The sequence below is a fragment of the Ursus arctos genome, unplaced genomic scaffold (genome assembly GCF_023065955.2).
Source record: "Ursus arctos isolate Adak ecotype North America unplaced genomic scaffold, UrsArc2.0 scaffold_8, whole genome shotgun sequence".
Lineage (NCBI taxonomy): Eukaryota > Metazoa > Chordata > Mammalia > Carnivora > Ursidae > Ursus > Ursus arctos.
In genome coordinates this window covers 48,197,776-48,214,145 of record NW_026623100.1, presented here as the reverse complement: position 1 = coordinate 48,214,145, position 16,370 = coordinate 48,197,776, and the positions used below count along the sequence as shown (strand labels likewise).

At 38.2% G+C, this 16,370-nt stretch overlaps 1 long non-coding RNA gene across 2 annotated transcripts in view; it reads right to left on the bottom strand.

Annotated features, from left to right (window-relative positions):
• The window catches only part of LOC123002201 (uncharacterized), a 38,975-nt gene that overhangs the window by 11,237 nt on the left and 11,368 nt on the right, over positions 1 to 16,370 (bottom strand). The window contains exons 2-3 of one of the 2 annotated variants that reach the window (XR_006411869.3): positions 14,668 to 14,745; positions 12,582 to 14,557 (exon numbers count right to left, since the gene is read on the bottom strand). This is a non-coding gene — a long non-coding RNA (uncharacterized LOC123002201). Of the gene's footprint in view, positions 1 to 12,581; positions 14,558 to 14,667; positions 14,746 to 16,370 lie in introns of those variants that run through there. The other variant, XR_008958239.1, reaches the window with a different exon arrangement.

The window sequence follows — 16,370 nt, the reverse complement described above, 5'->3', positions numbered from 1 at the left end:
ACCAACCAGCTCCCTCATTCCTGGAGAGGGGAGTTTGCACTGGCTGCTGTCTGGGAAACCCTCTCAGAAGAGTGAACAGTCTCTCCTCATGTGTCCCAGGTGTTCCTCAGAACACCGCCTTCACCCTGTCTGCATCCAGGCCATCTGCCAGTCTGGCAGCATAGGATGCCTTGGGCTCTATCCTAGGCAGGCCAGATGAGTTTTAAAACTCCAAACTAGGGACCTGATGTGGTAGGGACCCACCCTGCTCCTCTGGGGGTGGGTCTTGCCATGCTGAAACTGATGTAGGTTTGTCCAAGAAGGGCAGTTGCACTAAAGCACGGGGGTGTGGAATTTAGAGTAAAGCACAGCAAAGAGCCAGTGTCCAGGTTAGCTGCCCTCAGCAGATATCTCTGCACCTACACTTTGGGCCAGGGAGGGAAATGGCACCCACCAGCTCTTTTGTTCCTGGAGAGGCAATGCCACTTCTTCCAGATGTACTCCAAGAAGGGGAAACTGTCTCTTCCAGTGCATCCCAGGGGATCATTGGATTGAACCATCTGCCCTCCTTCTCCATAGGAGCGCTGCTCCTGTGGAGAAAGAAGTCCCCTCAGGGCTCCATACTGGCCACCAGGGACTTCTAAAACTCTAGTCTTTGAGCCCTGCTGCTTATAAAACTCGCAAAAATCAGCCCCTCTGGTTTTCCCAGTCAGTGGCTTTGGGAAAGTGTTTTTTGGGTGATCCCCTGTGCATTCCTCTCCCTCTCTCTGCCTCCATCTGTTTCTCCCCCGCCCCCGCCACAAGCAGGACTCCCTCCCCTCCATAGCGCCCACAATCCTGTTTCTCCCCCAAACCATGTCTCTGCACCTTCTACCTTCCACCTCCTACCTCCCTCTTGTTGTGCAGTTTGTTCTGTCAGTCTTCAGATTGATTTCTTGGGTATTCAGAATGATCTGATATTTATCTAGCTGTGTTCAAGTCATGAGGCAAGCTTAGGGTCCTCCTACTACTCTGTCATCTTAGCTCCTCCTCCTCTTTAACATTTCTTAAAATGCAGATTGGCTCATGATAAATTCTTTCATCTGGTATGTCTGAAAAAGTCTTTATGATTTTTCCTTTTTCCTTCCCTTTTTTAGTTTTTAAAAAAGTGAGATATAATTCACATACCATAAAATTCAGTATGGTATAAAATTCAGTGGCTTTTCAAAGTCATATATTGACAAAGTACACAAAATTATTACCACTATCTAACTCCAGAACATTTCATCACCACCACCCCCAAATCCATACCCATTAGTAGTCACTCCCCATTCTTCCTTCCTCCTTCCTCCCAGACCCTACTAAGCACTACTACCCTATTGTCAACTTTCTGTCTCCCTGTCCTCATTTTTGAAAGACATTTTTACTAGGTAAACAATTCTAAGCTGACAGTTTGTTGTATGTTTGTTTTTACAGTTCTTTAAAGACATTTTTCGTTATTGTCTCATCTTATTTTTGACAAGAAAACTGCTATTTTCCTTATATGTTTTCCCCTGTGATGTAATTTTCCCTCTGGCTGCTTTTCAGATTTTCTCTTTATCACTGTTTCTGAGCAATTTGATTATGGTGTGCTGGTATAGTTTTCTTCATATTTCTTGTTTTGGAGGTCCATTGAGTATCTTGGATCTGTGGGCTTATGGTTTTCATCAAATTTGGGGGAAAAATTGGTCATTATTTCTTCAGATATTTTTGAGCTCCCCTAGTTCCCCTTCCACCTCGTCTGAGGACTCCAGTGACATATGTATTAGGTTTGAAGCTGTCCCACAGCTTACTGATGCTCTTTCCTTTTTCTTTTCTTTTTAAATTTTAATTCCAGTATAGTTAACATACAATGCTGTATTAGTTTCAGGTGTACAATGCAGTGATTCAACAAATCTATACTTTACTCAGTGCTCATCGTGGTAAGTGTATTCTTAATCCCCTTCACCTATTTTACCAATCCTCCACCCACCTCCCCTCTGGTAACCATCAGTTTCTTCTCTATAGTTAAGAGTCTGTTTCTTGGATTGTCTCTTTTTTTCATTGTTTGTTTTGTTTCTTAAATTCCACATGTGAGTGACATCATATGGTATTTGTCTTCCCCAGACTTATTTCACTTAACATTACACCCTCTAGATCCATCCATACTGTTGCAAATGGCAAATTTTCATTCTTTTTAATGGCTGAGTAGTATTCCATTATATATATCTCACATCTTCTTTATCCATTCATCTATTGATGGACACTTGGGCTACTTCCATATATTAGCTATTGTAAATAATGCTGCAATAAACATAGTGGTGCATGTATCTTTTTGAATTAGTGTTTTCATTTTCTTAGGGTAAATACCCAGTAGTAGAATAACTGGATTATGTGGTCTTTCTAGTTTTAATTTTTTGAGGAACCTCTGTACTAGTTTCCACAGTGGATGCACCAGTTTGCATTTCCACCAGCAGTGCATGAGGGTTCCTTTCTCTCTACATCCTTGCCAACAACTGTTTCTTGTGTTTTTTATTTTAGCCATTCTGAAAAGGTGTGAAGTTCTATCTCATTGTCCTTTTGGTTTACATTTCTCTGACAATTTGTAATGTTGAGCATCTTTTCATGTGTCTGTTGGCTATCTGTATATCTTTGTGGAGAAATGTCTGCTCATGTCTTCTGCCTTTTTTAAAATTTGGCTTATTTGGGGGTTTTTTGGTGTTGAATTGCATAATTTCTTTAGGTATTTTGGATACTAACCTTTTATCAGATATGTCATTTGCAAATATTATCTCCCACTCAATAGGTTGTCTTTTACTTTTGTTTCCTTTGCTGTGCAGAAGCTTTTTATTTTTATGTAATCCCAATAGTTTATTTTTGCTTTTGTTTCCCTAGCCTCAAAACATATCTAGAAAAATGTTGCTATGGTCAATGTCAAAGAAAGAGCACTGCTTGTGCTCTCTTCTAGCATTTTTATGGTCTTAGGTCTCACATTTAGGTCCTCAATCCTTTTTGAGTTTGTTTTTGTGTATGATGTAAGAAAGTGGTACAGTTTCATTCTTTTGCATATAGCTGTCCAGTTTTCCCAACACCATTTGTTGAAGAGACATCTTTTCCCGCATTGCTTTTTCTTGCCTCCTTCGTCAAAGATTAATTGACTAAATAATCATGGGTTTATTTCTGGGCTTTCTATTCTGTTCTATTGACCTATACGGCTATTTCTGTGCCAGTGCCAAATTGTTATGATTACTACAGCTTCATAGTGTATCTTGAAATCTGGGATTTTGATACCTCCAGTTTTTGGGTTGGTTTTTTTTTTTTTTTCAGTTCTGCTTTGGCTATTCAGGGTCTTTTGTAATTCCATATAAATTTTAGTATTATTTGTTTTAGTTCTGTGAAAAATGCTGTCAGTGTTTTGATAGGGATTGCATTAAATCTGTAGATTGCTTTGGGTAGTATGGACATTTTAACAATATTTTTTCTTCCAATCCATGAGCATGGAATGTCTTTCCATTTGTTTACATCGTCTTCAATTTCTTTCATAAATGTTTTATAGTCTCGGAGTACAGGTCTTTCATCTCCTTGGTTAAGTGTGTCCCTAGGTATTTTATTATTTTTGGTGCTATTGGAAATGGGATCATTTTCTTAACTTCTTTTTCTGCTACTTCATTATTAGTGTATAGCAATGCAACAGATTTCTGTATGTTGATTGTAGCCTGCAACCTTGTTGAATTCATTTATCAGTTCTCATAGTTTTTTGGTGGAGTCTTTAGAGACTTTGGTATGTATTTTCATGTCATCTGCAAATAGTGAAAGTTTTACTTCTTCCTTACCAATTTGAATGCCTTTTATTTCTTTTTGTTGTCTGATTGCTGTGGTTAGGACTTCCAGTACTATGTTGAATAAAAGTGGTGGAAATGGACATCTTTGTCTTGTTCCTGATCTTAGAGGGAACACTCTTGGTTTTTCCCCATTGAATGTGAGGTTAGCTGTGAGGTTTTCAATCTTTTTAAATTTGTTGAAACTTGTTTTGTGGCCTAATATGTGATGTATTCTGGAGAATGTTCCATGTGGACTTGAAAAGAATGTGTATTCTGTTGTTTCAGGATAGAACGTTCTGAATATATCTGTTAGATGCATTTGATCCCATGTGTCACTCAAAGCCACTGTTTCCTTGTTTATTTTCTGTTTGGATGATCTATCCACCGATATATGTGGGCTGTTAAAGTCCCCTACTATTATAGTACTACTATCAATTAGTTCTTTAATGTTTGTTTTTAGCTGCTTTATGTACTTTGGTGCTCACATGTTGGATGCATAAATATTTACAATTGTTATATTTTTTGTTGGATTGTTCCCTTTATGATTTACAGTGTTCTTTGTCTCTTCTTACAGACTTTGTTTTAAAGTTTATTTTGTCTGATATAAGTACTGGTACCCTGGCTTACTTTTCAATTTCATTTGTATGATAAGTGCTCTTCCATCCATTCACTTTCAATCTGCATGTATCTTTAGGCCTAAAATGAGTCTCTTGAAGGCAGCATATAGATGGGTCTTACTTTTTCATCCATTCTGTCTCTCCATGTCTTTTGATTGGAGAGTTCAGACCATTTACACTTACATTATTGATAGGTATGTACTTATTGGCATTTTGTTGATTGTTTTGTGTTTTTTTTCCCCCTAGTTTTTCTGTTTCTTTCTTCCCTTGCTATCTTATCTCAGTTTGCTGGCTTTCTTTAGTGATATACTTGAATTCCTTTCTCTTTATTTTTTTGCCTATATATTACTGCTTTTTTATTGGTGGTTACCATTAAGTTTGTGTTTAACATCTTCTGCATATAGCAGTCTATATTGAGTTGACTCCACTCTTTACTTCTCACCCTCCACACACAAACACACATGTTTTAGGTATATGATGTCCTACTTTACATCCTTTTATTTTGTCAATCCCTTGACTGATTTTTATAGATTTACTTATTTTTATTGCTTTTGTGCTTCCTACTTTTCTTACTCCCACTTATGGTCTTTCCTTTCCACCCTTTCCTTATGGAGTTTCCCTTGTATGTAACTTTTCTTTTCTTTTACACTTTTACAATTCTCTCCTTATCACTACTTTTTGTCATTTAAATTACTATTTGTCTTGGCATGAACCTCCTTGGGTTGATTTTGTTTGGGGCTCTCTGTGTCTCTTGGATCTAGATTCTGTTTCCTTCCCTGGTTTGGGGAAGTTTTCAGCTATTATTTCTTCAAATAAGTTTTCTGCCCCCTTTCCTCTCTCTTCTCCTTCTAGGATCCCGATAATGCAAATGTTATTATGCTCCTTGGTGTCATTGAGTTCTCTAAGTCTCTTTTCATTCTTTATTACTATTTTTTTCTCTCTCCTATTCAGCTTAATTGCTTTCCATTACTCTGTCCTCCAGATTGTTGATCCATTCTTCTGCTTCCTCTGGTCTACTATTTGTTCTATCTAGTGTATTTTTAATTTCATTTATTGAGTTCTTCATCTCTGATTTTTTTTTTCTTATGTGTTCTATCTCTTTGTTAAGGGTCTCAATGAAGTCCTCCACTCTCTTCTCAAGTCCGATGAGTATCTTTACGACCATTACTTTAAAATTTCTATCAGGCATATTATTTATATCCATTTCGTTTAGATTTCTTGCTGTGATTTTTTTCCTGTTCTTTCATTTGGGACATATTCCTCTGTCTCATCATTTTGTCTAACTCCCTGTGTCTGTTTCTATATGTTAGGAAAGTCAGCTACATATCCTGATCTTGAAACTAGTGGTTTTACAAAGAAGAGGTCTTGTAGTGCCCTGTAGTGCAGTTTCCCCTGTTCCCTAGAACCTGGTACTTCAGGGGTATCTCCTCTGTGTGTTGTGTGCACCCTACTGTTGCGACTGTGCTGCTGCTTTTGCCTTCAGCCCAGTCATCTACAATGGCTCTCTTTGCCTTTTGTGGTCAGGATTTGGTCACTTTGTTGTTAGTGGGCCAGTCTGAGGCTGCCTTGTGTTTGAGTTGAGTCAGATCAAATGTTTGCCAGAGATGCAATAGCATCAAACTCCAGGGCACTTTCCCTTGATAAGCTTTCATTGGTGAGTAGGGCCTCCAGTAAGACCAGATATCTGCCCCCAGCCCACTGCAGGGACCTCAGTGGGACTGGTGTATGTGGTTATCTTTCCCTCTGCCTGGGATAGAAGTCACTTTGGAGTGGTGCTGGCGCCACTGGGGCTGCTTGCACACTGCCAGGCTTGTGGCACCATTTTGGATGGGCTTAGTCCATATAGGAGAGGGCAGGTCCACAGGAGAACATGATGGGCATGGCTAGCAGTGCCAGCAAGGTTTGTGCTGGCCTGCCCAAAACTCCTGTCAGGGCCACCAGGTTGGAGTTGGCAAATCCACAGAAGCACATGGGCAAAACAAGCAATGTTAGCAGTTAGGTGGAGAGTGTTGTCCCTGGGCTTATTCTTGCAAGTGTCCACTTGTCCAGGCTGGGGGTCGGGGGAGGGAAATCGTGCCCCCAGCTCCTTTGTTCCCGAAGAGGTCTCCCAACAATCCCTGCTCTTCTAGCAAACCTCTGAGATTAGTAAACAACCCCCCCCCATACATCTCAGGAGTTTTTTGAACTGCTGCCTGCATTGTATCTCCCCAGGGCTGTTTGTTGTGCTCTCTCTTCAAGGGCAGGGACTCAGTTTCCTATCAGCCTCCAGCTCTCTCAGAGTTCATTGTGTTGATTTTTAAAGTTCTGGGTGGTAAGCCCTGCTAATAGTAAGAACTTGCAAATTTTGGCCCTTCTGGTTTTCAAAGGCAAATCTTATGGGGGTTCATATTTCCCATGCAGGATGCCTGGGGTGTATATTGCTTCCCCTTCATCTTCCCAACTATGTCTCTGCCCTTCCTACCCTCTTCAATGTGGGTTCTCTGCATTTAGCTTTGGAGTCTGTCTGCCAGTCTTCGGGTCATTTTCTGGGTTATTTACACTGATGTGGGTGTTATCTAGTTATATCCATGGAATGAGGTGAGCTTAGGGTGCTCCCCACTCTGCCACCTTCTCTGGAACCCTGCTTTTTCTTTTTAAAATTCAACTTTTCTCTGTGTATTTCATTTGAATAATTTCTAGTGCTAGGTCTTCACATTTGCTAGTCTTTTTTCAGTCATGTCTAATCTGCCATTAATCACATCCAAGTATTTTTTTCATCCTAGACGTAGTTTTCATCTCTTTAATTTCAGTTTGGATGGTTTTCTATCTTCGTGTTTCTACATAACTTTTTGAACATGTAGAATACAGTTATAATAACTTTTAATTTATTTCATTGCTTGTTCTAACAGCTGTGTCAGTTCCAGTTCATTTTTGATTGATTGATTTTTCTCCTCATTATGGGACACATTTTCCTGCTTTTTTACATGTCTGGCAATATTTGATTGGAATACAAACATTGGAAATTTCACCTTGTTGAGAGATAGATTTTTCTTAAGACTTTATCTTTTTAGAGCAGTTTTAAGTTTACAACAAAATTGGAAGGTACCAAGATCTCATATACTCCCTGTTCCCTCACAGGCATAGATTCCTTCATTTTCAACATCACTCACCAAAATGGTACATTTACCAAGGATGGATCTACATTGACACATCATAATCACCCCAAGTCCATAGTTTACCTTAAGATTCACTTTTCATGTACATTTTATGGGTTTGGATAGAAGTATAATGATACACATCCATCATCATATTATATAGAGTATTTTCACTGCCCTAAAAATCTTTGCTCTGCTTACTCATTTCCCCTCCTCAGTCCCTTTTGCAGGTGAATATTTTTGATCCCTACAAATATTTTAGGTCTTATTCTGAGATGCAGTTACATTACTCAAAAACAATTTAATATTTTGGGGTCTTACTTTCATGATTTATCAGGTGGGACCAGACCACTGCTTAGTTTGGAGTTAAGTATTCCCCTATTGAAGTAACATCCTTCTTTGTATGCTACCCAATGCCCTGTAAATCATGACATTTTTCAGTCTGGCTGGTGGAAAGAGGAAAGTCCTTGGTGGAAAATGCCAGTCACTGTTACCAGTAATCTTTATGGGTGGTTCTTCACCTGACTTTGGGTACTTCCCTAACAAACATGTGCTGATCAATAATCAAGGGGATTATTCTGAAAATCTCAGAGTAGTCTTTCTGTGAAACTTCCTCCTCTCTGATACTCTATCCTACAAACTCTAGCCCATTTGGGTCTTCATGAACTTAGCTCCATCTCCTCAATTCAGCCAGACCACTGGCATTTCCCTGGGCTCCTCCTCCCTGTAATTGCCTTGAAATTCTCCCCACACAGCAAGTTGAGACAAGGAGCATCCCATATATACACAATTGTATAACAAAATGTTTAAGGATAGATAAATAGTTTAGAGGTATGGATTTAGCCTAGAATGGGTGTTGAGAAAAGGGGATTGTCAGCATGGACTGAATCAGCTGCTTGTGGCTTGCATGGCACTGGGCTTGAGCGAGTCTCAGTAGAGGAAGAAGCAGGCCTGGGAGCAACTTCAGGAAAGGCTATCTCTGAGTGGGTGATACCATTAGCTGAGATTCTAGTAGCAGAAGAAGCAGCAAGATGGGGACTTGAAGTAGCTTCATGGAGAGGAAAAGAGCTGAAAATTTAAAAATTGTTCTAAACTGGGCAAATAGAGAATAGAGGAAGATATTCCAAGGAAATAGTTAGAAGAAATGCTAAGATGTGGGAAAGTAAAGGTGAATGTAAAGAGCAAATCAATTATGGGAGACATTTCCAAAGAAGGCACTGTGGAAGTGGGTATTGTATTTGAGCTCAGATAGATCATGGTTTAAATCCCAGCTTTACATCTTACTACCTCTGGGTTTCTGGCAAGTTACTTTCCTGATCTGTAAAATAAAAGCAGATCTTGTTCTAAAACCTGAAAACAGCCCCAGGCCTTGCTGGCTGTTAAAAGTTCTTATCAACACAGATTATGCTCAGTTCACAGGATTTGGCTCTGTTAAGCACCAGGAAATTTCTGCAGTAAATAATACAGAGCTATTAACCCCTAGCATTTATTCAACAGGTATTTGAACCAGGTATCATTCTAGCTGTTGGAGATAGAGCGGAGAACAAGTCAGGCAATAGCTCTACCCTTTAAGAGTTTACATTCTAGTTGTGGGATGTCAGATAATGTGTTAGTAAATGAATAAACTAGTGATGATAATGAGCCACATGGCAGAAAGAAAATAGTTCACTATATTAGAAAGTGACTTGAGGAAGAGACAGAGCAGGAAGAAAGTTACTTTAGCCAGGATGGTTAGGAAAGGGCTCACTAGGGACGTAACACTTGAGCTGATCATGAAGGATGAGACTGAGCCAGCTATATGTATTAGTTACCTATTGCTGCATAACAAACTACCTCAAAACTTAGCAGCTTTAAACAATAAACGTTTATTACCACATGATTTCTTTGGGTTGATGATCAAGGTGTGGCTTGGATGGGTGTCTCTGACTTGGCCTCTCACAAGACTAAAATCCAGATATTAACCAGGCGTGCAGTCAACTCAAGACTCTACCGGCGATGGATCAGCTTACAACCTCACCCACATGGCTGTTGGCAGGCCTTAGGTCCTTGATGACTATTGGCCTGAGATATCAGTTGCTTGCCACATGGGTCTGTCTTTAGGGCAGCTCACAATGGGCATCTGGCTTCCTTCAGAGCAAGCCAGTGACAGAATGAGAAAGAGTCCACCCCAAACGGGAACCACCTTCTCTTTGTAACCCATAACCTCTACTGCATTCTACTTGCCAAAAGCAAGTCACTAAATCCAACCCATACTCTAGGGGAGGGGATTACAAAAAGGTATGAATACCAGGAGGAAGGAATGGTCAGGGCCATCTCAGAGGCTGCCTACCACACATGCAAATAGCTGGGAAAGAGTGTTTAAGGCAGAAGGAAGAGAAAATGCAATGGTCTGGTGGGAGACATCCTACTTGTGTTTGAGGAAGCCAATGGAGATAGAATGGACTAAATCGAGTTAAAACAAAAAAGTAGTAGGAGATTAGGTAGTCAGAAGGCAGACATGCAGGGATGAAAAGAAGTTTTGATTTTATTCTGAGTGCAGTGGGGAGCCAGTGAAGTGTTTTAAGTAAGGGAGTCAGTGATATATTTCAACTACTCAACATTTTCCAGAGCTCTATGGTAGATGTAGCCCCAACAGGATTTGATGGAGCAAATGTGGTGGGTGGAGGAAAGGGTCTCTTTTGCTAAAAAAAAAAAAAAAAAAAAAAAAAAAAGTCTTAGTGGCACCTAAATACCTATTCAACTGAGTATAAAGACTTCAGGATCCTAATAAAATATTCTCAAGCTATCCTTCCAGCCTAATCTCCCACCACTCCCCTAACCTCCAGTCGAAGTGAAGTTTCTTGAGCATGCACTATGTCTTCCTGTCTTGAGCTTATGCCATTTCCTCTGCCTGGAGGTCTGCCTCTACCATCTCTATCTGTCAAACTTGAACACTTTTTGTCAAGTCCCTTCTTAAGTGCCACCTCCTATGTGAAACCTTTCCTGATTCTTTTCTTCTTTGCATCCCCTCTGTTCTTTGTTTAATCCACTTTGGGATTTTACCATATCTTTCCTACTATCAGTATTTCATGTCTAACTTGTAAGTTCCTTGAGCTCAAGAGCTCTGCTTTCTTTATTTCTGTAGGCTGCACTACCCAGAGCTTTAGCATATATAGTCAGTATTCAACAAATGTTTGTCAACTTGAATTAAACTGCGAACTAGATGATTACAGCACCTTTAGTTCGCTGAGAGGGCTTCCTGAGAAATAAGAATTTCTCTTTGGTTGATATTAAGTTATAATTTTCCTATTACAATTCACAAGTCCTACATGCTATGTTCTTTGATTATAATAGAATTATTTTAGATTATTATAATTATTATTAATTATTAGATATTAATAATGAAATTTTTCTTAGAGAAACCTCCAAATATTTGGAAACTAAATAACAAACTTCTAAACAACACATGGATGAAAGAAAGAATTAAAGGAGTAATTAAAACATATTTTGAACTGATAAAAATAAAAACACAGCAAGTGAGAATTTGTAGGATGCTACTAAGGTAGCTTTGAGGGAGAAATTTACAGCATCAAACACCTGTATTAGAATAGAAGAAAGGTTTTAAATCAATAATCTTAAGACACACACACACGCATGCACACACACACAGCAAATTAAACCAAAAGTAAGCAAAAAGAAGAAAATAAAATAATAAATATCAAAATATAAATCAATAAAATAGAAAATAATAAAGTAATCAATAGAAATAAAAGCTGCCTCTTTGAGAAAATCAATAAAGATAAAACACTGTGAGACTTATAAGAGAAAAAAGAAAATATATAAATGACAAATAACAAGATAGGTGACATCACTTCAAATTCTACACATATAAAAGGACAATAAGGATTATTTTAGACAACTTTATGTCAATAAATATGACAACTTAGATAAAATAAACAGTTTCCTTGAATTATAAAAATTACCAAAGCTCACTCAAGAAGAGTTAAATGTCTATATCTATATTCTGTATATCTATTTAGGAAAATGGGATGGTTAAAAACCTCCTCCAAAGAAACTCTAGGTGGAGATGACTTCATGAGTACATTCTATCAAACATTAAAGGAAGCAACAATACCAATGTACACAAACTCTTCCAAAAGTAGCAAAGAGAAGAGAATAGTTCCCAACTCATTCTAGGAAGCCAGGATAAGGTAGTACCTTTAAAATGTAACAAGACAAAGACATTACAAGAAAAGAACACCATAAACCAAAATCCCTCATGAGCAAAAATTCCATATAAAATGTATAGCAAATTGAATTCCACACTATAGATATAGATATAGATCTATACATTTACATATATATTTTTTAACACTATATTAAAGTGATAAAATATCAGGTGACCAAATGAATTTTATCCCCAGAATGCAAGGTTTGTTTGACATTTGAAAATCAATCAATATACTTTAGCACACAAATTAAAAATCATGGGCTTATCTAAATAAACGTCAAAAAGTACTTAATAAAATCTAACATTCATTCCTGATAAATACTCTCAGTAAACTAAAATTGCAAGGGAATTTCCTCAACTTCATAAAGGTCATCAAAAGAAACCTACAGCTACCATCATACTTGATGGTTAAAACTTAAATACTTCCTCTGTAAGATCAGGAACCAGAAATAATGTCTGCTATTATTACTTTAATTCAACACTATACTAGTGGTTCTAGCCAGTGCAATCAGGAAAGAAAAAAAAGGCATTCAGATTGAAAAGGAAGAACTCAAACTGTTTTTGTTTGCAAGTGACATGATCATTTATGTAGAAAATGTGATGGAATCTTTTTTAAAAAGCTATTAGAACTAATAACTGAGGGGTACCTGGGTGGCTTAGTCAGTTAAGCATCTGCCTTTGGCTCAGGTCATGATCTCAGGGTCCTGGGATCCAGCCCCATATTGGGCTCCCTGCTTGGTGGGGAGTCTGCTTTGCCCTCTCCCTCTGCCCATCCCCCCATTCATGCTCTCTCTTTCTCTCTCTTTCTCTCCTTCTCTCTCTCTTTCAAATAAATAAATAAAAATCTTTAAAAAAAGAACTAATAACTGAGATCAGTAATTACAAGATCAAAATAAAAAATCAATTCCATTTCTTTGTACTAGCAGCAAATAATCAGAAACTTTGAATAGAAAAACATTACCATATATAATAACATAAAAATATGTACCACTTAGACATAAATTTAACAAAGAAGTGAAAGACTTGTACACTAAAACTATAAAAAATGGCTGCAAGAAATTAAAGAAAACCTAAATAAAGGGAAGGGTGTACCTTGTTCATAGATCAGAAAACTCAATATTATAAAGATGTCAACTGTCTTCAAATGAATCTATAGATTCAATACACTGCCAATCAAACTCCCAGTTGGATTTTTTTTAGAAGTTGACCATCTGATTCTAAAATTCTTATGGAAATGCAAAGAATCTAGAATAGCCAAACCACTCTGAAAAAGACAAACATATTTGGAGGTATAACACTACCTGATTTCAAGAATTATTATGGGGGCACCTGGGTGGCTCAGTCAGTTGAGTATCCAACTCTTGATTTTGGCTTAGGTCATGATCTCATGTTCGTGGGATTGAGCCCCACATTGGGCTCCATGCTCAGCAGGGAGTCTGCTTCTCTCTCTCTCTCCCTCTGCACCTGCCCCCACTCCCACACTCTCTCTAAAATAAATAAATAAATCCTTTAAAAAAGAATTATTACAAAGTTACACTAATACAAACAGTGCAGTAGGGACACCTGGGTGGCTCAGTTGGTTAAGCATCTGTCTTCGGCTAAGGTCATGATCCCAGGGTTTTGGGGTTGAGTCCCTCATTGGGCTCCTTGCTTAAGGGAGAGCCTGCTTCTCTCTCTGCCTGCTTCTCCGTCTACCTGCCACTCCTCCTGCTTGTGTACGCATGCTCTCTCTCTCTCTCTCTGACAAATAAGTAAATAAAATCTTTTTTGTAAGTGCAGTATTAGCATAAATTTAGAAAAATAAATCAATGGAACAATATGGAAAGTCCAGAAATAAGTCCATACATATACCTGGACAACTGATTTTTGACAAAGGTGCAATGATAATGCAGTGGAGAAAGAAGAGTCTTTTCAACACTTGTGCAGGAACAAGTGCATATACATATGAAAAGTAAGAACTTAAATCTCTATCTCATTTCATATGCAAGATTTAACTCAAAATGGACCTAAATGTAAAAATATAAATCTGTGAAACTTGTGGAAGAAAATAGGAGCAAATCTTTGTGACCTTGGGTTAGGCAAGGATTTCTTAGACACAACATCAAAAGCATAATTCATAAAAGAACAAAGCGATTAATTGGACTTGGTTAAATTAATAACTTCTACTCTTTAAAAGACACTCTAATGATAATGAAAAGACAAGACACAGACTGGGAAAAAAATCTTTGCCGAACCTACATCTGGGGACACCTGGGTGGCTCAGTTGGTTATGTGTCTGCCTTCGGCTCAGGTCCCAGGGTGCTGGGAGCCAGTCCCACATTGGGCTCCTTGCTCAGCGGGGAGCCTGCTTCTCCCTCTGCCTCCTGCTCCCCCTGCTTGTGCACTTTCTTTCTCTCTGACAAATAAATAAATAAAATCTTTAAACAAAACAACCTACATCTGATAAAAGATTTGTTTCCAGAGTATATATTTTCAAAATTCAACAATAAGATAAACAAACCAATAAAAAAATTGAGTAAAACAGTTGAACTGACAATTTAAGATACATAGATGGCAAATAAACATAAGAAAAAGATGCTCAATGTTTTTAGTCATTAGGGAAATGCAAATTAAAACCACAATTAGAAAAACCCATAATGAGGGGCGTCTAGGTAGCGCAGTCGTTAAGCGTCTGCCTTCTGCTCAGGGCGTGATCCTGGCGTTCCGGGATGGAGTCCCACATCGGGCTCCTCGGCTAGGAGCCTGCTTCTTCCTCTCCCACTCCCCCTGCTTGTGTTCCCTCTCTCGCTGGCTGTCTCTCTGTCACATAAATAAATAAAAAATCTTAAAAAAAAAAAAAGAAAAAAAGAAAAACCCATAATGAATAACACTACATAGCTATTAGAATGGCTAAAATTAAAAAAACTTACCATACCAAGTTTGATGAGGATGTGAAAGAGCTGAAACTCTTGTGCACTTCTGGTGACAATGTCAATGTTACACCCACTCTGGAAGACAATTTGGCGGTTTCTTAAGAAGTTGAACATACATGGACCATATGATCTGCCCAATCTATTCACAGGCATTTACTCAAGAGAAAAATAAATTTATGACCACACAAAGACTCACACACAAATGTTTACAGAAGCTTTATTTGTAATAGCCAAGATCTCAAAACAGCTCAACTGCTTATCAGTAGGTGAATAGGTAAACAATGACATAGCCATAAAGTGGAATACTATTCAGCATTAAAAAAGAATGAACTGTTGCTACGTATAACAGCCTGGATGAATCTTAAAACCATCATGCACAATGAAAGAAGCCAACCAAAAAAATGTACATATTATATGATTAAACTATAGAAAATTTAAAACTAATCAATAGTGACAGAAAAGAGATTGGCGACTGCTGGGAGAGAGGGGACAAGTAGGTGGGGGAAGGAGGAATTACAAAAGTACAAGCAGAAACTTTTGGAGATGATCGATATCTTCACTGTCTTGATTGTAGTGATGATTTTCACAGGTATATACATGTGTAAAAATTATGTACTTTATTTTTTAAGGTTTTATTAATTTATTTGAGAGAGAGCAAGTGAGAGAAAGAGTGAGCATGAGCGGGGGAGAGGCAGAGGGAGAATCAGACTCCCCGCTGAGAAGAGAGCCTGATACCAGAACCCTAGGATCATGATCTGAGCCAAAGGCAGACGCTTAAGCGACTGAGCCACCAAGGCACCCCAAAATTATGTACTTTAAACATGTAGTTTAAACTGAGGGCTACAGAGGGGAGGGGGGTGGGGGAATGGGATAGGCCGGTGATGGGTAGTAAGGAGGGCACATATTGCATGGTGCATTGGGTGTTATACACAACTAATGAATCATCGAGCCTTACATTGAAAACCGGGGATGTACTGTATGGTGACTAACATAATATAATAAAAAATCATTATAAAAAAAAATAAAATAAAATAAACATGTAGTTTATCACGGACTCTCTATATAAACTTTAGTAAAAAATATATATGAATAAACTTTATCTGTATATAAAATACTTCTTTACTGAGTATACCTGACATATAATAAACTATATATAAAACCTTTTTTAAAACTTGGACCCAGAAATGAATATGTCACTTCCTGTCACGTTTCACTGGCCAGTGAAAGTCATATGTCCGCTCCTAACTCCAAGGGGCCAGGAAAGTGTATTCTGACCATGTGCCTGGAAGGAGAGAGTTGACTATTTGTGTATATTCCTAATGACTACCATACTCAGCCATAAGCTTGCTGTTTTTTTATAAATAGTATATGTGCTGTCTAAGCGAGCACTGGTTTTTTATAAACAGAACACTTGTCCCAGTTGTTACCTAATATAATTCACATTCATTTGCAGAACCACCAAACAATAGTAGACTTAGTAGCCCTTACTCAAAAGTCCTGCAAAGATTCAGCTGGTTTGTTTATAATGGTGAGGAACACAATTTAAATCAAATTGGCCAAGTAACCTAGACCTATTCTGAAATAAGTCCTTCTTAGAATCTAAGAAAATAAATAGATCTAGGAGAAAACATGTACAACCATTTGGTCTAGCTTCTGTTTCCTAGTCAATTAAGTGTAATATAAGTCCTACAGGAGAAATG